General features: G+C 35.7%; 1 long non-coding RNA gene and 1 pseudogene across 1 annotated transcript in view; both read right to left on the bottom strand.

Moving 5' to 3' along the window:
- Positions 1–22519, bottom strand: part of LOC143666023 (uncharacterized) — a 688093-nt gene that overhangs the window by 590766 nt on the left and 74808 nt on the right. The gene's annotated exons all lie outside the window — the stretch shown is intronic.
- Positions 7195–22519, bottom strand: part of LOC143665913 (52 kDa repressor of the inhibitor of the protein kinase pseudogene) — a 47507-nt pseudogene continuing 32182 nt past the window's right edge.

Here is a 22519-nt window from a genome sequence, read left to right as displayed (position 1 = left end):
CAGGAATCATTATAATAAACAGGATTTATCCTCAGACTGATTTACAGTGAACCCACTTTATACAAACCCAGGAAATGCATGCATGATTAGACTAAATATTCTCAGGAACTGGCGGAATCCTCCAATTTTATCCTTAAAACATTGAATGAGGTATATAATGGAAGAAGAGGGAAAATGTGTGGGCCAATTGGCAGGGAGTCCCAACCCTGTACTAACATTTAAAACCAAAATAATCCTGCTTCCCTGAGTACGTGTCAAAGCTTGGTACCACCATTAACAATGTGAAAGATTCTTATCAGAACTCCATTTAAATTGCCTATTTAGCCTTTGCAGATGACAGTTGGGGTCTTAGAAAATTTTCATGTATGAAAGTCTATTTAACCCAATGATGATCGAAATGAGCAGCGGTTGTTCTCAGTGCAGTCTCTTCGCTGTAGAAAAAATCTCTTTAATTTAAGGCTCTGCTATGCACCTATTGAAACTATTTTCTATACTGTTTAATCCTCTGATTATTCATGAAGAGGTTGTCTCTGCTGGGAGGTTATTTGTTGCTTCTCTTAGGATACCAATAGTGCCAGCAGCTATGAATCATTTTTCAGATGATCTCTTGGCTTTTGTCTTCCCTGAGCTAGGTAGATAATGCAGGTAACCCAGGAGTCATAAGTTTTCAGGGAAGAATATAAATGCATTTTTTCCATAGTCTGGACAGACAATTTTTAATTTGTGTCCTCTTGCTGACGGGTGGATGGATTCACCTGTTTATCAATTGCCCTGAAGAGTCTTCTTTCATGCACTAGTAATCAGTTACAACTTTCATCCATGATATTAGCATTGTGATATCCCACCTCACATGAATACCAGAAGCCAAAGACCTCAGTTCCTGTGACTAAAATGCTGCAAGGAGTTATATGATGGTATAGGGGGGTTTATTTTAAGTTGTTGTTTACTTTTGTGTGTATTTGAAATACTCGGTAACAATAAAGAGAATTTATAAATGAAGAAAACATTCCAGGACATGTATTAGTGAGCTCCAGTGTAAAACTTTTGAGTCTTTGCAACCTCTTTACATCTAGACATTGAAGACTGGGATTTTGCTACTGTCTTGAAAACTCATCCTTAAATTTGAAAGGATATTCCTGTTTTATAAAATTTTCATGCATTTTGAGTGGTAAGCCTTCTCGGTTTTAGACTAATACAGTGGTAGAGAAACAAAGTTTTCAGTAAACATACTTAACATAGGTATTACACATTTTCTTAGATTCTGCTTTGTTTCAAGTATTGTCCTAAGTTCTTATGACAGAGCAGTAAAAGCCAAGACATCACCCAGCTCTAATAGCCCTTAAAATCTAATTGGGGATGTGCTAGTTTGAAACTGTTATGTACCCAAGAAAAGCCATTTTCTTCAATCCCGATCCAATTTTGTGGGGCCAGGCATATTGTTTAGCGTGGCACCTCTTGATTAGGTTGTTTCCATGGAGATGTCACACTCCCAACTGTGGGTGTGACATTTTAATTAGATTATTTCCATGGAGACGTGGCACACTCAATTGTAGGCGCGACCTTTTGGTTAGATGGAGATGTAGCTCCATTCATTCCAGATGGGTCTTGATTAGTTTACTAGAGTCCGTTAATTCCAGTCCTTCAAAGAAGAAATGTTTTGGAAACAACTAAGAGCCAATATGGACAGACATTTGGACAAAGCTCAGAGCCAACACAGACACAGACATTTGGAGATGAAGAGGAAAATGCCAGAAGGACCCGCAGAATCTGAGAGCCATTTGAAACCAAGGATTGGGAGAGGAGCCCAGCAGACATTGCCATGGCCTTTCCATGAGATGCTAAGCAAACCAGAACCCAGAGTTTTGTCCCAGAGAAGCTAAGTGAGCACAGACATAGATGTTTAGAGAGGGAGTCACTGGAATCAAAAACACAAAGCAACAAACTTGGGGCAAGGACCTAAGACACCACCCATGTGCCTTCCAGCCAACAAAGAAATCCTGGACCCCATTCAGGTTTTCTTTGGAATCAAGGTATCTTCCTCTGGATGCCTTAGTTTAGAAATTGTTAAGGTCTTAGAACTGTAAGCCTGTGACTTAATAAATCCCCTTTATAAAACCAATCCATTTCTGCCACATTGTATTCTGACAGCATTAGCAAACTAAAACAGGGGAATAGATAATTAACACATAAGCAGAAAATGATAAATGAAAAATGTGTTCGTGATAAAATGAGGAGTTGGATAATATGATGTGTATATAAGAGAATGGATAAACCAATGGTTTATAGTTCAAATCTTCAAGAGAATAGTGATCATCATTTTGAAATATGAAGTGGTCTACATTTATCAAAATCTTGGATTTCTATGCTACTAATAATAAAGTGGCAATTATTTCCAGAATCCATCTCCATTATTGGGGGAATTTATCCATTTTTCTTTATCCTTTGTTTCAGTTCATCCAATTTTGGTTTCATCCTTTACTGCCCTTTTGTTGCTCTATTTAATTATTTTATTTTTCTTAAGGTGCCAAAAGAAGATACTATTCAGTGGAAACTGGAGGTAGCTACTCTGGCAGTGAAGTCTATGACCATAAAATCTTGCTTCACAATGACCTGCCTTAGCTAAGTATTTCTCCAACTGTTCTCTAGTGAAAATAAATTTCTGTAATTAGATTTTGGGGGGGGCTCACAGGATCAGGTAATAAATGAGAGGGCATGATTGGATCCACAACACTGTCCAATCATTATATGCTTGGATTGTATGGGCATATAATAATTCTCTTTCACATGTCTTTAGGCCAAGGTGAATGATTTTCAAGAAGCTTTACCAGAGGGGACTTAGGGGATTGAAAATAGCTTGCAAGGACAGAAAAATGACAGAGATTTGCCTAAGTAAATACTGGAGTAGGGTGGACCTTTAACCCAACATGACTTATAAAAAGGGGAATGGAGATGCAGACAAAAAGAAAGACAGAGAGAAGAGACAGCGATGGACTGACAGAGGCAGAGACTGAGTTATGCCACAAACTAAGGAAAGCCAAGGGTTGTTGAATACCACTAGAAGCCAGGAGAAAGGCATGGGACAGATTCTTCCTTACAGACTTCAGAGGGAGCATGGCCCTACTGACACCTTGATTTTGGAATTCTAGCCTATAGAACTATGTGAAAATAAATTTCTGTTGTTTTTAACTACCAAGTTTTTGGTGCCTTTTTACATCAACTGTAGGAAACTGAGACATCCAGGAAGCCTGGCTTTCAGGTTTTAGTGGCATGATTGTGTTTTGTGACATAACCAAAGAGATTCCCACTATTTTTGACCCACTCAGTGCTCTATCTCAGGTGATGAGATACTCTTTTTTGACTCCATTCAATTTCAGTCTTCAGTACTCTTTGACTTTGCGGCCACAACCACAGCCATGCTTCTTTCTGGCTGAGATTGTGAGATTCATGCTTTGTGACACAATAGGTGCACACTGGCTTGATTGCACAACAGCAACTTTTTTTATATACAGGGTCTACCATAATCCAGAGCATGTGTTACCCTATTGACAAGACACTATCTCTTAATTTCTCATCAGGTTTCACCATAAAACTAGGGGAGTTTTCCAGGTCTGTGATCTAACAACAAGCATTTATCTATAATTTTATTGGCTCTGTTTATCATTCACCCAGCTAATCACCTTCAGGACAATTTTAAAAGAAATCCAGGTCAGTGAAATCCTTAATACCAACTGGCACCTCATCTGTATCTATCTATGAAATTCATCTGTCTCAGAGAAATCTCATTAAGATAACAAAACTCCCATTTTATTATTTACTCTGAATGGATCTAAGTTTGGAATGAAAAACTATAGCAATGATTGAGCCATAATATGATCCAGCAGTTGTCATTCTTCTTTAAGGAATATTGCACATCCTATCCCAGCCATCTTTCTAATGATATTGATGGATTCTATCCATAGCTAGCATGTATTTTCCTCCTTTCATACTCAGCATAGGTGTGCATCTCTGTGACTATTTCTGAAAGACAAGAAATTTATGCCCATCCAGAATGAATTTTAGTACTGGATGTTACAATAAGGCAGATGTGAGATAACCACTAAACAGGCCGGAAATGCTCTCCTCTCACTGGAAGAGAGTTAGCAAAATGAAAGACAAAATTTGGGAAGTTGATTTAAATCTACGTCTCAGTTCCCAGTATTCATTCACCTACGTAGTTCCTCCATATGGCCAGGCAATAAAGTAGAGAACCATTTACTGCCCAAATGACCATGTAATATGTCAACATGTTCACTACCAATTCACATGCATTTCCTTCTAATCCTGTTAGTTTTCTCATGTGGTCTTCTTTCTTCCTTTTTCAGATATCATTATCTCTATCACCATCCCATCCTCATCTACAAATGTCAAGACATGTGAAATCTCAGAAAATTTTACCTACTAACATGCTCAGAGATAAACCTGTTGTAGTTTTACAGATGTTGCCAAACACAGCTCCTAGGTCAGAGACCAAGGATAGTTTCTGTTTCAGTTTGTTAAGGCTGCCAGAATGCAATACACCAGAGATGGACTGGCTTTTATAAAGGAGATTTACTTAGTTACAAATTAACAGTTACTCAGAGGAAAAGTTACTAATTTTCATCTGGGCTTCTCTGTCACATGGGAAGGCACACATGGCACCTTCTGGCTCTCTCTCTTGGCTTCTGGGTCCAAAGAGCTTTCCCAAGGATGGGTTCTTTCCACATCTCCAAATGTCTGAGTATGAGCTACTGAGCTCTCTTCTGACCTATCCTTTTAAGACTTCAGCTAATTAAATTAAACATCACTCATTGATGCCCTTTAGCCTACCACAGATGTAATCAGCCACAGGCGAATTTCACATGCTGAAGATTTAAGTCCATAGCAACAGAACTGGGCACTATCACCTTGCCAAGTTGACACCTGAAACTAGCTACCACAGTTTCTTACTCAGAAATATCATTAGCTAAAGTACATTGCTTTCTTGAACCAATTCTCTGAGACCCATTTCTCACATGGTGACACAAAGCAGGCCAGGTGATACCTAGTCAGACATGGGTTGTGTTTCAGGAGAGGAATCGTGAAAAACCAAATACATTAAACTGCACAGTAAACAAGGTTGTCCTTTGCTCCAGAAAGAGACATTAACATTCAAAGGCTGTTAATGAAACTGTCTTTTGCTTTATGAAGAGATAATATTTCTATTTTCCAAGATCTTTCACTATATATATCAATGAATACAGGCAGAAAGTACTTTGGCATGTACACACACATACACACACACACACACATTATATATTTGTTTCTAATTTTCCTTAGATCTTGAAAATATCAATACTACTTTACTAAGAACCGTAGATCATATTTGAACATCAGTGTAGTAAGGGCCCTTTAAAATCTGAGATTCATTAATGAGTGAAGAAGATATATATATATATATATATATATATATATATATATATATATATATATATATATATATATTTAGTTAGGAGGCTTATATGGGCCTAATAAGGTTTATTTTTATTCAATCAAAACTTAAAAGTTTGGAATCTGTTATGTAGTTGCATTGTTTTGACTTACTTTTCTGAAATAACTTTATTGAGGCATACTTTTCTATATAAAATAATTCGCCCACTACAAGTGTTCAAATAACTCTTTAGTAAATTATCCAAATCATATGATCAGTACCATAAATCTGTTCAAGGATATTTTCATCACCCTCAGGTCCTTCATGGATATTTACTGTCAATTCCATACTTCGCCCTACCCACACCCCAGTCTACCCCAGTCAACCTCTAACCTACTTTTCATCACTATAGATTTTCTTTTTCCTGACAGTTCATTTCATTGACATCATACCATATGTGATCACTGGTGTCTGGCTTCTTACAATGACCATATGTCTTTGAAGCTTATCAATGTTGTAACATGTATTTCATAAAGAGATTAAAATATATGTACATCCTCCTAGAACCTTTGCAAACAGGAACTCTTATACCAATCATTTTATTAATGTTTTATTTAGAAGAATTAAATAAGGTTACATGGAGACCTAGAGAACCCAAGTGTTTTTTAACCAACTGTTCTCTCTGTTGGTTCATCTCATAGGGAAAAATGAAGTTAAGAAAAAGAAATATCAAAGGGTAATTGAGAATTTTTTTTCTGTTAAATTTCACTTGATGAATGGTGGAATAATCATTTCCTAGGTTACTCTGACATTGAGGGGAAAAGAAAAAGAACAACCTGTGCTATTGTATAAAAAATATTCTTTACAGATCATTATTAAACTGAGTCCTTTAACTTTTTAACAAAATTCACATTTTATTTAGATTGAAATAAACTATACAAAATAGATTTTCTTTACAAAAAATAACAGCAATATTTTCTGTATTATTCTTAGGGAAACCACAAAACAGTTTTATGGGCGTTCCAGGTTTGCTTATGAACCAAGGTGAGGCAGTAGGTATAATAATGGAAATAGACAGAAGAAAACAGAGAAGTCAGCTGTCAGTATCCATGCTTTCTGATTCTATCTTGATCATAAAACAAAAGTATTCAACACATACCTCTAAAAAGCTTATGAAGGTGTAGGCTCAACAAAGGAATGTATACGGCAATAACCAGATGTGCAAAAAGGCATTTGAACTTTAAGCGTAACTTGTTCCTTTTAGTCCAATTGAAATCCTTGCTTGGAAAGCTCAGTTTCTTTCACTCTCTGGTAATTCCCTCAACTGTCCAATGCAAATTTTTAAGAACATACTTAAAAGTCCTATTAAATAAAGGTCAGTTATAAGACATTTTATTGTTTTACACAGAATGCATTCTTTCCTTTCATCCCTCCTCAAAACTTATTTCTGTAAAGTACTGAAACTGCACTGATAACATGACAATTGGATCCACAGTGATGATTAATGTTATGTCTACAATGACTTAATTAAAGTAATTCTAGAATACCACTAATAGCAATGAAACATGGCACATTCGATGCTATCTTTTGGAAGAATAGATGGGTCTTCAAGGAATGAGAATTAAAAATGTGGCCCTTTAAAGAGGCAGATTGTTAATGACTAATGGATTCTATGGAAGAACTATAGGCAAAAATAATTAGTGATTAAACAACTTACATACACTTCCAGCTTCTCCAAATGTGAGAAGAAAACATATTTTTAAATTTTCTTAAGTATTTTCAGTGGTTTCTGAATTACCTATCAGAAGTTCTGACTTAGTTGTATAGAGTTTGATATTTGTGTCCACCATTAAATCCAGAACATGTTTTATATCAATAGTCACATTAAGTAAAGTCAAATTACTTCAACTTTGGTCTATCAGGTCCTCAGGTATGCTTTGAAATTCTTTCATCTATTTTCATGCTGTTCATTCTCAGTGTTCATCACAGGCAGAATACATAAGACCTTCAACAAAGCATAAACATTAGGAAAAACTTGATGTCAGACAAGTGAAGAACTTCATAAATGGCAGATTGATGCTCTAATACTTTCCCTCTGGGTTTCCACTTGATTCTCCAACAATGAAGCTTGACTGAGAGTGTGTCAGGACCAGGTAAGTCACTTCTGCACATGTCAGCATAGTGTTCCTTCGGTGTATTGAATTTGAGATGTCCTATGACAGAGAGTACCAGAGATAAGTATTTAAGAGCTTTGAGGTACTGTTCTGAGAATATATCTTTAAATTCCTAAATAATGTGTTTCACTCTTGGAACACTTAGGATTTCTTCATAGTAACTTTGAATGGTTAATAAAGATTCCAGATTAGCTTGCTGAGCTCTGTAAAATTTGCCAGGGAGTTTCATGTGAATATCAAGTTTGATTGTCAAATTTTGGCTTTCTCAAATCAAAATTGATGATAAACTTCAACATTTTCCATCATTACATTTAGCGAATGCAGCACTGCAGTCAAGCAGCTGGCTGCAAAGAGATATCAGAGGTTTGCTACTGGAGATTTTCCCCAAGGGTTCCTATAAAAGGTAGGACATTCTTAAGAACAACAGTGATAATAATGAAATCAAAATCTGTTACTGCATTGCAGAGTACAAATGCTGGGTGAGCTATACAGTTATTCCATCTAATAATTGTATCACAGTTTATACATCTAAACATAAAACAAGTGCTTGCAGAAGTTACACCAAAATTCCAAAAGCATCATACCTGCCTGTTCATTGGGAATGGCAAAGTTCCTTCACTTCATCACCCCTTCATTGCTCTGAAAAAGGATAGAAATTACATTTTTTAATTCTAAAAGCAGTTGTGGTGATCGATGGAAAAAAGGAGAACTTCTGCAATCATTCCCAATACAAAAGATACTCCCATAGCATGCACTGATTTTCCTAACCACAAATTTAAGGCACAGGAAGAGAAGAGTACATAGATAGTTTGGGGATATTTCTCTAGAAGTCTAGAAGCAGCATTTCATTTTGGAAGAATATCCACTGGACACAATGTAAGCTTGCCCATGACAGTATTCCATGTTTCGTCCCCATTTCTCAGTTATTGTAGTGTGAAATTTCAAAGCCCAAATTTCTGCATCAGCTTCATAAGGCAGGAACCCCACAAATGTCTCTCTCAGGTTATGATATTCATCCACAAACTTCACTAACACAGGCACGTGCTCTCCCTCTGCTATGCCCACCACATCATCAGGGACAATGAAAAAGAATTGTGTGTCTCTTACTTCCCTGAGAGTTTCTTCTTGAATGTGAATGCAGTCCTCACCTATCTCCAGCTTGTGTTTCTGCTGTGCTTTGAAACAGAGCAATGGGTTAACTGCTGTCGTCTCAAAGCACTTTCTCAGAACCTCTTCATCAGAATTCATTTGGCACTCCAGCAGTGCTTGAAAGTCATCAGGAGTTCAGACACGTTTGGGGAGTTCGTCAGCCTCATATCTGTCCACAGGTATCTTTTGTTTTTCATAAGAATCAAAATTCCAAGGAAAGATTTTAGGTGTTCTCTTTTTTCCTTCTCTTCAAGGCTTAAAGGTAAAATATCTTCATCTTGTTCTTCATCTCCTTTTTCTGCATCTGGGTTCTGACATTGCTGTTGTTCATTTGATTATATTTCTGTTTCTGTTCAGAAGTTTCATCATTTTTTTTTCTCTTTCACTGCCCTGAGTTCATTTTCACTAAATTATTTTATTTGTTTTCTGAGTTTACTATCTGGATTGTCCAAATGACTGGTAAGACCAAATACTGTTGGTATAGGCTTATCTTAAAGAACTGTCCTATAAGGACTAGTTCTAATTATCATAGAGGTCTCAAAGTGTTGGCTGATAACCAGTGATGTTTATTTAGCTGATCAGAAGTTTTATCTTCCAAGTCTACTCTCCTGCAATTATGCACCCACTTCTGGCATCTGGCTGGTTCCAGGGAACATGCAGAAGGCTAGGTCAGACTGTGTGCTCCTCCGTGTGCTACTGGGGGCTGTGCTGGTTTGAAAGGATGCTTGTCCCCTAGAAAAGCCATGCTTTCATCTAAATCCCATTTCATAAAGGCAGAATCATCCCTATTCAATACTGTATGTTTGAATCTGTAATTAGATCATCTCCCTGGAGATGTAACCCAATGAAGAATGGTTGCTAAGCTGGATTCGGTGATGACATGTCTCCACCCATGTGGGTGGGTCCTGATTAGTTTCTGGAGTCCTATTAAAGAGGAAACATTTTGGAGAAAGAAAGAGATTTGAAGAGAGCAGAGAATGCTGCAGCACCATGAAGCAGAGAGTCCATGAGCCAGCAACCTTTGGAAATGAAGAAGGAACACGCCTCCTGGGTAGCTTCATGAAACAGGAAGCCAGGAGATAAAGCTAGCCCTTGATGCCATGTTTACCATGCGCCCTTCCATCTGAGAGAGAAGCCCTGACTGTGTTCACCATGTGCCTTCTCACTTGAGAGAGAAACCCTGAACTTCATCTGCCTTCTTGAAGCAAGGTATCTTTCCCTGGATGCCTTTGATGGGACATTTTCATAGACCTGTTTTAATTGGGACATTTTCTCAGCCTTAGAACTGTAAACTAGCAACTTATTAATTTCCCCTTTTAAAAAGTCATTCTGTTTCTGGTATATTGCATTCTGGCAGCTAGCAAACTAGAGCAGAGGCTATGCAGTAGTTTGGCATGGTGGCCTGGGCAGGTAGGCCCAGTCCTCCCTTCCCTACCTCTTCAGGGAAGTTCACCTTTTATTTTTAATACAAATGACTAATCTTCAAAAAATGTAATGAAAACAATAGTTCAGAAAGTATGAATATTTCAAATACTTCTTTCTGAAATATAGGTCTAACATTATGTTCTCAAGTCAATGCAGCCTTGAAGTCATCTGTTTAAAGCATATTCATTTTTCTGTTTTATTATTATTGTTTTTCCTTTTCTTTAAAAAAATAATTTAGCTATTTTACATCATGTCACTCCATATGAGAGTATAGGTATCCTGGTTTAATTAGTGCAAGGAACTCTAATGGATATATCATATCATATATTAATATGGATAATAGGATGTGGATAACAACATTGTGATTACAGTGTAGAATGAATTGTGAAAAAAAATGAAGAAATAGGTACTTAAAAACAGGATTTACAAAATCTTATAATATATACCTTTACATAAACCCAGAGACTAATGTGGCCTTACTTCCATAGTATGGCAAAAACGATTTGATCATTAAATTCTCAAGTTCTATTAGCCAAATAGCTTGATTACATTCAAATATATTACAAAAAAAAAAGCTTCTGAGAATCAATAAAAATTTTCCAATGGTCAGAACCAGCAAAGACCATTGATTTATAAAAGATATTATTATTTAATGCCCCTGTCAGCACATGTTGGAAATGAAACTATCTACCAAATATTACATAGTTATGTTTGTATATAGATAGATTTACTACTCTGAAAGAAAGTTTTTGAAATTTTTAATGGAAAATGAAAGACCCAAAAATTATAATTAGGAAACTATGTTAAAATTATCTTTCTAAGAAGCTAAAGAAAAATGAGTAAGTTTTAAAAAAGGAAAAATATATACTTCAATAAAGTTTTAGGAGGAAATAAAATAGAGATAAGACATGAATGCATAATGACACCACACAGAATGCCTTAGAAGTAAGCATTTAATATAAAATTTTAGAAGTCTAGGCAGAAAATGAATTTTGTTTTCAGTGATGTATACTCTATATTGCATACTGAAGACATATCTATTCTCTTAATCAGAAGAGAAGGACAAAAAATTAATGAAGGATGAAGAAATCATTTTAAAACACTGTTAAGAAGTTGTGAGGCATGCATGAAATCATGAGGCATGTAACAAGGTGAATGAATATTGAGGACATTACATTGAGTGAAATAAGCCATAAATGAAAGAACAAATATTATACAGTTTTACTAATATAAAGTAAATATAATGAACAAACTCTGAGAATTGAATTTGAGAACACAGAGTATCAGGGGATAAAACGTAGGCAGAAATTGGGAAATTGTTGATTAAGAAGTACAGAATTTTAAGGCTCATTGTAAAGGTTTCCAGATTGTTAGCCCTTATAGAAGTCACATTTATTCTTGAGTTTTAACTGTTATTTCTAAATTCTGAGATGCTGTGCTCTTTGCGTATAACCTGGTAGTTCAGGTATATGGAACTTTAGGTACCTGGGTAAGAAACAAGAAATCAAGAGCTGAAAAATTCTTATCTGTCAAACAAAACCTAAGCTAGTGGCCTAGAATAAGCTGAACTGAATGTCAAAGAATAGATAGACAACAAAGTAATCCAGCAAGAAAATCCTACATAAAAAAGTGAAAACAATCTCAAGAATAAACTAATTAAGGAAATTAAATGTATAGACACCACCAAAAAATAATGAATCATACTAGGAAAACTGAAGATGTGGCCTAGTCAAAGGAACAAACCAACAAATCAAATGAGATACAGGAGTTGAAACAATTAATTCAGAATCTTCAAACAGATATGCAAAATCTCATCAAAAATCAAATCAATGAATTGAGGGGGGATATAAAGAAGGCAAGGGACAAGCAAAAAGAAGAAATTGAGTGTCTGAAAAACAAATCACAGAACTTATGGAAATGAAAGGCACAGTAGAAGAGATAAAAAAAAAAAAACAATAGAAACCTACAATGTCAGATTTCAAGAGGCAGAAGACAGGATTAGTGAACTGGAGGACAGGACATCTGAAATCTGATAAGCAAAAGAAAATATAGGGAAAAAATGGAGAAATACAAGCAGGGACTCAGGGAATTGAGTGACAACAAGAAGTGCAAAAATATATGTGTTGTGAGTGTCCCAGAAGGAGAAGAGAAGAGAAAAGGAAGAAAAAACTAATGGAGGAAATTATCACTGAAAGTTTCCCAACTCTTATGAAAGACTTAAAATTACAGATCCAAGAAGTGTGGTGTACCCCAAACAGGATAGATTCAAATAGACACACTCCAAAACACTTACTAATCAGAATGTCAGATGTCAGGGAGAAAGAGAGAATCTTGAAAGCAACAAGAGAAAAGCAATCCATCACAAATGAAGGAAGTACAATAAGACTATTCTCAGCAGAAACCATGGAGGCAAGAAGACAGTGGTATGATATATTGAAGATACTAAAAGAGAAAAACTGCTAAGCAAGAATTCTATATCCAGCAAAACTACCCCTCAAAAATGAGGAGGGGGAGGTTGGGGTGCACAGGTGGTACAGTGGTAGAATGCTCACCTTTTATGTGGGAGACCTGGGTTCAATTCCCAGACCAACCATGCAGAAAAAATGGGGGGGGGCAGTGGGCAATGGTGGCACAGTGGCAGAGTTCTTGCCTACCATGCCAGAGACCCAGGTTCGATTCCTGGTGGCAACCCATGGCAAAAAAAAAAAAAAAAAAAATGAGAGGGGAAATTCAAACATTTCAGACAAAAAAATCACTGGGAGAATCTGTGACCAAGAGACTGGCTCTACAAGATGTACTAAAGGGAGCAATAGACACAGATAGGAAAAGACAACAGAGAGAGGTGTGGAGAAGAATGCAGAAATGAAGACTATCAGTAAAGGTAAAAAGAAGAAAAATTAGATATGACATATAAAATCCAAAAGGCAAAATGGTAGAAGAAAGTACTGCCCTTACAGTAATAACACTAAATATTAATGTATTAAACTGCCCAATCAAAAGTCATAGACTAGAAGAATGGATTAAAAAACAGGACCCATTATATGATTTCTACAGGAGATGTATTTTAGACCCAAGAATAAACATAGGTTGAAAGTGAAAGGTTGAAAAATATATATTTCATGCAAACACCAATCAGAAGAGAGCAGGAGTAGCTATACTAATATCCAACAAATTAGACTTGAAATGTGAAACAAAAGAGACAATGAAGAATACTATGTATTAGTAAAAGGAACCTTTCAACAAAAAGACATAACAATCATAAATATTTATGCACTGAGCCAGAGTGCTTCAAAATACGTGAGGCAAATACTGAAAAGAGAAAGACATATCTACCATAGTATTTGGAGACTTCAATTCCCTGCTCTCATCAATGGACAGAACATCTAGACAGAGAATCAATAAAGAGACAGAGAAGTTGAATAATACAATAAACAACCTAGACTTAACAGATATTTATAGAACATTACACCCCACAACAGCAGGATACACCTTTATCTCAAGTGCTCATGGATCATTATCAAGGATAGATCATATGCTGGATCACAAAGCAAACTCAATAAATTTTAAAACATTGAAATCATACAAAACACTTTCTCAAATCATAAAAGAATGTGGTCAGAAATTGATAATAGAAAGAGGGCCAGAAAATTCACAAATGTATGGAGGTTCAACAACACACTCTTAAAAACTAGTGGGTCAAGGAAGAAATCAGTAAATATCTTGAGGCAAATGAAAATGAAAGCACAACATATCTAAATTTATGGGATGCAGCAAAGGCGTGCTAAGAGGGAAATTTATTGCCCTGAATGCCTATATCAAAAAAGGAATAAAGAGCAAAAATCGAGGAATTAACTGTTCACTTGGAAGAACTAGGGAAAGAACTGCAAACTAACCCCAAACTAAGCAAAAGGAAAGAAATAACAAAGATTACAGCAAAAATAAATGAAATTGAGAACATGAAAACAATTGAGAAAATCAATAAAATCAGAAGCTGGTTCTATGAGAAAATCAATAAGATTGATAGGCCCTTAGCAAGGTTGATGAAAAGAAAAAGAGAGAGGATGCAAATAAATTAAATAAAAACTGGAAAAGGAGACATAAAAACTGACCCCACAGAAATAAAAGAAGAAATGAGGGGATATTATGAATAATTTTATGTTAATAAACTAGACAATGTAGATGAAATACACAACTTCCTAGAAAGGCATGTACAACCAATGTTGACTAGAGAGGAACCAATCACAAGTAAAGAAATTGAGTTAATCATTAAAAAGATCTCAAAAAAGAAAAGTCCAGGACTAGATGGCTTCACTTGTGAATTCTACAAAACATTCAAGAAAGAATTAGTACCAATCCTGCTCAAACCCTTCAAAAAAATTGAAGAGGAAGGAAGAATACCTAACTCATTCTATGAAGCCAACATCACACTAATACCAAAGCCAGGCAAAGATACTATAAGAAAAGAAAATTACAGACCATTCCCTTAATGAATATAGATGCAAAAGTCCTGAAGAAAATTCTCACAAATAGAATCCAGCAGCACATTAAAAGAATTATACACCATGACCAAGTAGGATTCACCCCAGATAGGCAAGAATGGTTCAACATAAGAAAATCTATTAATGTAATACACCATATCAACAAATCAAAGCAGAAAAAACACATGATCATCTGGATTGATACAGAAAAGGCATCTGACAAAATTCAACATCCTTTCTTGTTGAAAACACTTCGAAGGATAGGAATAGAAGGGAACGTCCTCAACATGATAAAGGGAGTATATGAAAAACCCACAGCTAACATCATCTTCAATTGGGAAAAACTGAAAACTTTCTGCCTAAGGTCAAGAACAAGACAAGATCTCCACTGTCACCATTATTATTCAACACTGTGTTGGAAGTTCTAGCCAGAGCAATTAGACAAGAAAAATAAATGCAAAACATCAAAATTGGAAAAGAAGTAAATCTCTCATTGTTTTCAGATGATATACTATATGTTGAAACCCCCCCAGAATCCACAGCAACTACTAGAGCTAGTAAATGAGAACAGCAAAGTGGCAGTTTACAAGATCAACACTCAAAAATTTGTAGTGTTTCTATACAATAGTAATGAGCACTCTGAGGGGAAAATCAAGAAAAAAATCCCATTTACAATTGCAATCAAAAGAATAAAATATTTAGGAATAAATTAAACTAAGGATAAGAAAGACCTATACAAAGAAAACTATAAGAAATTGCTAAAAGAAATCACAGAAGACCTAAATAAATGGAAGGGCATATGTATTCATGGACTGGAAGACTAAATATAATTAAGATGTCAATTCTACCTAAATCTATTTATAGATTCAAGGCAATACCACTTAAAATCCTAAAAACTTACTTCACAGAAATATAAAAACCAATAACCAAATTTATCTGGAAAGGAAGGGTGCCCTGGATAGCTAAAAATATCCTGAGAAAGAAAAATGAAGTCAGAGTTCTCATACTACCTGACTTTAAGGCATATTATGAAGTTATAGTGGTCAAAACAGCATGACTGGCATAAAGATAGATATACTGACCAATGGAATCAAATAGAGTGTTCAGATATGGGCCCTCTCATCTATGGACAACAGATCTTTGATAAGGTAGTCAAGCCAACTCACCTGGGACAGAGCAGTCTCTTCAGTAAACAGTCTATTCAATAAATGGAACTGGACATCCACATGCAAAAGAATGAAAGAGGATCCATATCTCACACCCTTTACAAAAATTAACTCAAAATGGATCAGAGACCTAAACATTAGATCTAAGACCATAAAACTTTTAGAAGAAAATGTAGGAAAATATCTTATAAATCTTATAATAGGAGGTGGTTTCCTAGATCTTACACCCAAAGCATGAGGATTTAAAAAAGAAATAGATAAATGGGAAGCCCTCAAGATTAAACACTTTTTTGCATCAAAGAACTCTGTCAAAAAAGTAAAAAGCCTACACAATGGGAGACAGCATTTGGAAGCTATACATCAGATAATGGTCTAGTATCCAGAATATGTAAAGAGATTGTTCAACTCAACAACAAAAAGACAACCCAATTTTAAATAGGCAAAAGACATGCACAGACACTTCTCAGAAGAAAAAATATAATGGCTAAAAGGCACATGAAAAGATGTTCAACTTCCCAGGCTATTAGGGAAATGCAAATAAAAACCACAATGAGATATCATCTCATACCCACCAGAATGGTCATTATCAATAACTCAGAAAACAACAAGTGCTGGAGAGGATGTGGAGAATGACTCACACTTACCCACTGTTGATGGGAATGTAAAATGGTACAACCACTGTGGAAGGCAGTTTGATGTTTCCTCAGGAAGCTGCATATAGAATTGCCATACAATTTGGTAATACTATTACTAGGTACTATTCAGAGAACATAAGGGAAAGTACACAAATGGACATTTGCACACCAATATTTATAGCAGCATTATCTATAATTGCCAAGAGATGGAAACAGTCCAAATGTCCATCAACAGATGAGTGGCTGAGCAGCTGTGGTATATACATACAATAGAAGATTACACAACTGTAAGAGAATAAACCCATAAAGCATATAACAACATGGATTGTGTGCTTTATGACTTTATTCTCTTACACAGTTGTAAAAGAATAAAATTATAAAGCATATAACAACAGAGGGCATTATACTGTGTGAGATTAGCCAGAAAGAAAAGGACAATATTGTATGGTCTCACTGATATGAACTAACAAAAATGAATGAACTTGGAGAATTTCAGTTAAGAACAGAAGCCATCAAGAGATAGAAACAGTGTAGATTCGGGGTAATTGGAACTAAAGGGATACAGATTATGCAACAGAACTCATTGTAAAAATTCAGAAATGGTTAGCACTGTACTACTTAATTGTAGTGCAATAATGTCAGTACATTGAATGAAGCTAAATGTGAGAATGATAGAAGCTAAATGTGAGGAGGAGGGCTGGGGGGCACAAATGAAACCAGAAGGAAAGATAGACAATAAAGAATGAGATGGTATAGTCTAGAAATGTCTAGAGTGTACAATGAGAGTGACTAAATGTATAATTTAAAAAATGTTTTTACATGAGGAAGAACAAAGAAATGTCAATATTGCAGAGTGATGAAAATAGGTGGTAATTCATATTTTAAAACTAACTTATGTGTGGGACTAAAGCAAAGTGTTTATTTGGTACAAAATTTATATTTTGACTAGTGCATTTCCTAATATAACTTATATGGAAAGTTTAATTGAACATCTTAAGTACATGGAACCTTGAATAAGTCATGAGATTTTATAGGTTTGTCCAGAGTGGTGCCCCAGTAAATCCCAGAGTGATTTGAACAGTGAAGAAAAGGTATTTGCAAAGCCCCTTGGGAGAATGGCAAGAAGAGGAAAATTTGACTTCCCCATTTGGAGAATTTCTGATATTCTCATAAGCTGTGTGGACAACAAAATCAATAGGCCAAGCCCTCAAACTTGGAGTTTGTTCATATGAAACATATCCCCACAAGGGATAGACTAAGCTTACTTAAAGTGTCACCCCCAAAAAGCCTCTTTTGTGCTCAGATGTGGCCTCTCTCTCTCAGCCAACCAGCAAGTTAACTCATTGCCCTCCCCCTCTCTACACGGAACATGTCTCCCAGGGATGTAAACCTCCCTGGAAATGTGGGGCAGAAATCCAAGAATGAGCTGGGACTCAGCACCAGGGGATTGAGAAAATCTTCTCGACCAAAAGGGGGAGGAGAGAAATGAGACCAAATAAAGTGTCAGTGACTAAGAGATTTCAAACAGAGTCAAGAGGCTATCCTGGAGGTTATTCTTACGTATTTTATCAATATCCCTTCTTTAGTTTAAGGTGCGTTAGAGGAGCTAGAGGGAAGTCCTGGAAACTGTAGAGCTGTGTTCCATTAGCAATGTTTCTTGAAGATGAATGTATAATTATACAGCTTTTGTAATGTGACTCTGTGATTGTGAAAAGAATAAAAGATGTTTCCTCGGAGTGTTATAACTAGGGTTCAAGAGTAGTTAGGTAGGATACTGTTCCTTTTATCCAAAACTTCTCTTATTAATTTGATTTATCAGATGAATGCCTTATATTGATGGAAAAATTAAGTAATATATGATCTTTGCAAAAACTTCTGAAAGTATTGAAAAATCAGGAAGAAAATAAAGATAACCCACAACTAAGGATACCCAATATTAATACTTGTGGCAGCCTTCCAGGCCTGTCTTTCTGTCTTTATTTCTGTTTCTCTGTCTTTCTGTCTCTCTATCTCCTTTAAACACACACACACACACACACACACACACATACACAAGATATCCCAACAAACTATTGCATTAAAATTTATTTAACAACTTATTTATTGCCCACATTATACTGCTTCCAATTTTTACTCTGCATAAGAAATGCCCTACATTTTATGTATGTAGTATATTCTTCTTCTATCAAGTTTCTTTGGGATAAATTCACATAAATGGAATTATTGCATCAAAGACTGAAGGCTCTTCATACATAGTCTTTATACCTGCCAAGAGAGTTCCACATCAACACTTACTATGAGTTTTTCAGTATGAGTGTTGTTTCTTAATATTGTGGTGGTTATCACCAGACTAAGGAGCATCTGAAGAGCAGTCTGTGCATTTCCTTTTTGTTAGCATCTGCAATCTTAATTACCAAAGTCCCATCACAGCCTATGAATACAGACAGATTTACAATAATAATAAAACCTGAAACTATCCTTGTTCATGTATCCTATTGACAGCATCCCTGCAAATTATTTTCAATAATTATCACAAAGATGTAGTGCAGATTATTGTTTTCATGTAGAAGAAAAATGGTGTTTGAACCAACCTACTGGTTTGAAGGCAGAGAGACAAAAGAGGATTTGGAACATATTTTCAATTCCAACAGGAATTGAGGGTAGGTTGCATTGTGAGACAATGAAGGAAAGAAAAGAATCAAAGATAATTCCAAAGTTTGTGGCTCAAGAAAATGAGTGGAGGTGGGGCTATTTACTAAGAGTAAGAACGGGTTTGGTTGGAGGAGAGTGTGATGTGAATTGGTGAGGGCCTGGAGGCCCTAGTGTCTAAAACAAAGGCAAATTTATCTACACATGGCTAAAGCCAACTCTAACATGTCTGCCCATCTTGAAATCACCCACATATGTCTCAGACAAGTTATCTGCAGGACAACCTATCTGAGACTCTCCAAGTCTGCATGACTATTAGGATGTTCTGAGGTTCTTTGAGCCTGAGCCTTGAGTTCCCTGGAACCAGAACTTTTATCAGAGTAAATAAATTCTATTAGCTAGCAAAAAAAAAAAAAATGTAACATTACAAAAAGCATTTTAGCATCAATTGTAACAATTTTTCACACTAGTGCAAGTGGTGGTGGGTTAGTATTTTTTATGCACAGTTGTTCTGTAAAGCCATAACTTCTCTAATAAAAGTGTTTTTAGTTGAAAAAAAAACATTTGAATAGATGGCAACAAATCACATATATTAAATAAAGATTTAAACATAAAGTATTTCTAGTGTCCTCCAGGTCTAAACCATGTCAAAGACTAATTATAAAAAATCTGTTTTAGTCAGAAGGACATTGTTACTCTGTAATATGCAATAACATTATCAACCATGCAATCAAACTTAATATAAGCGATAGACTTTAAGTAAACACCCCATCAGGTAGACTAAGAAAGTCATTCTTCCTTGAAGTCTTAAGTTTATCCATTCAAGCACAGCTCTTTCATGGACATCTTTGAGTTCTTTGTATTCTCAAAATATTGTGGAGAATATGACAAGAATTTTTCTTGTATTTTGTAAAAAGCAAATTAATTACAATTCCAGAAAGAAATCATGAAACTAGAAAAGTAAATATTGCAAGATGCTCTGTAAAATTTTGGTTCACCTCTAATTGCAGATTGAGACTTAGTTACTTTGGTTTAACTCAAAAAGACTACAAAATCTGTTTTGGTTGTTTCCACTTTAAAAGCTACCAGAATGCAATATACCAGAAATTGATTGGTATCACAAAGGTGATTTATTAGGTTACAAATTTATACTTCTTAGGCTGTGAAAATGTTCAAATTGAGGCATCATCCAGATGCCACCTGGACTCTGAAGAAAGGCCACTGGTATCTGTGACACTTCTGCCAGCTGGGAAGGCACGTAGCTGGCATCTGCTGGTTCTTGCTCCTGGTACCATTGCTTTCAGCTTCTGATTCCAGTGGCTTTCTCTTTGTGTGTTTTCTTTTAGCTTCTCCAGGATAAAAACTGGATTTCATCTCTTAGCTTCTCTTGGCTCCCTCTAGGTGCTGGTGCTTTCAGTTTCTGTGGGTCTATCTTTAGCATCTCCTGGGCATTTCTGTCTATTTCCAAGCATCTGTCCTTTCTCCAAAATGTTTTCCTCTTAAAGGTCTCCAGTCAGCAGATTAAGATCCACATTGAAAGGGCATGTCATGTCTCCATGGAAACAATCTAATCAAAAGTTCCTACCTAACAACAGGTTTGCTCCCACAAGATCGGATTAAAAGAACATGACTTTTCTGGGATATAGAGCAGTTTCAAAACAGCACAGTGGTGGACAGAAATCTATCATTTATTAATTTAAATATAAGTGGACAAAATACACCAGAGTGCATAGGCTAGCAGACTAGATAAAATATAAGATTCTTCTATATGCTACATATAAAAGGATGGAAAAAGTGATACCATGTAAACAATAATCAAATGGAAGCTAGAGTGATTATATTAATATAATTCAAAGCAGAATTCGGGATAAAGTCTGTTACCATGAACATAAAGGGATATTTAATAATAAACAAAGGAGTCCATTCAATTAATCAAAATGTAATTAAAATATTAAATGTTTATGCTCCTTTAAAAAAGAAAAGCTTTAAAATGCCAGAAGCAACAATTGTCATTACCAAAAAAGAAATAGAATAATTCACAATTTGTTCAGAGAATCAACAATTCTCTCAGTAATAGAACAAAAAATAGAGAGAACATAAGCTATTAAAGACATCAACCTGATCTACCTGACATATACAGAACATTGCACCTATTGAGAGCACAGGATAAATATTTCTTTCAATTGCACACATGACATTCACTAAAAGAACAAATATTTGTTTATAAAGCAAGCCTTAATAAATGCAAAATGATTGAAATACCAGTGAGTATTCTCTTAGACAAAAAGGATTATATTACAAACCAATAACAAAGTAGTTTCTAGCAAACTCCCAAATATTTGTAAATTAACACACTCAACTAGCTAATGGGCAAAGAAGAAAATATAAGGAAAACAAATTAGTTATGGGAATAAGTATTTCATGCCACAGAAGCAGTATATGTAGAGATCCTTATATAGAAAATATCTTGGCATTGAGGAGCTGAAAAAATATCAGTTATTGAGGAGGGTAGTGAGCAAGGCACAGTGGAGTAAGAGATGATTTGAAGAGCTTAGTAAGGTTTTTGCAAAACTCATACATTTAAAAATGCAATACCCATTCTAGTGTGTCATTTTGTAAATGTTTAAAGGCAAGTTATAATTAGATTAAACAAATAGTATATTATGGGCCCCCATAGCATTACTCAAAAGATACCTTCTCATCAACATTTATCACTGTAGGGCGGGCGATGGTGGCTCAGTGGCAGAATTCTCGCCTGCCATGCCGGACACCGGGTTTGGATTCCTGGTGCAAGCCCATACAAAAAAAGAAAAAAAGAAGAAAATTCATCACTATAGCTATCCTATCTGATAATTCACTTTCCCAACCCCTACTCTTTGAAACTTCCTATTCACCCTTTTGAGCTCATTGTTTTTTTCTCCTTTTCCTATTTTTTCTTGTAGGTCTTTCCACTAGAATGTAAGTTTCCAGAAGCCAGTATTTAGGCCAGTTTTTATTTACTGCTGTATTCTCATGCTCAAGAAGTGGCTGGCCCATAGTAGGCTTTCATTTCCTTGAAATGAATAATAAATAACAGCTGAGATCATTGGGATGACTGTCCATCTAATTCAAATGCGAACTTTGTGGCTGTCAACTCAAAAAACTACCCATGAGATCTTATTAACAGAGCAGAGGAAGAGACTGCAGATCATTCAGGACATATTGCTCCACAGCAAACCATTTCTCAGTAGGGTTTCTTGCATGAGTATTTGTTATAATGAGCAGTGTGTCTTCGACAATTTTAAACAAAAGCAAGAGCTCTTCCAAAATATCTCTTCCCAAGGTATCTGAGCAGGATAAAGTACTAAATTTCAGGTGCATAATTACTTTCATCATTCAATCCCAGTCCCAGTAGTTCACAGTATTCAGAGTCAGTGAC

The sequence above is a fragment of the Tamandua tetradactyla genome, chromosome 22 (genome assembly GCF_023851605.1).
Source record: "Tamandua tetradactyla isolate mTamTet1 chromosome 22, mTamTet1.pri, whole genome shotgun sequence".
In the NCBI taxonomy this organism is placed as follows: domain Eukaryota; kingdom Metazoa; phylum Chordata; class Mammalia; order Pilosa; family Myrmecophagidae; genus Tamandua; species Tamandua tetradactyla.
This window is presented reverse-complemented; position numbering and strand designations above follow the sequence as displayed.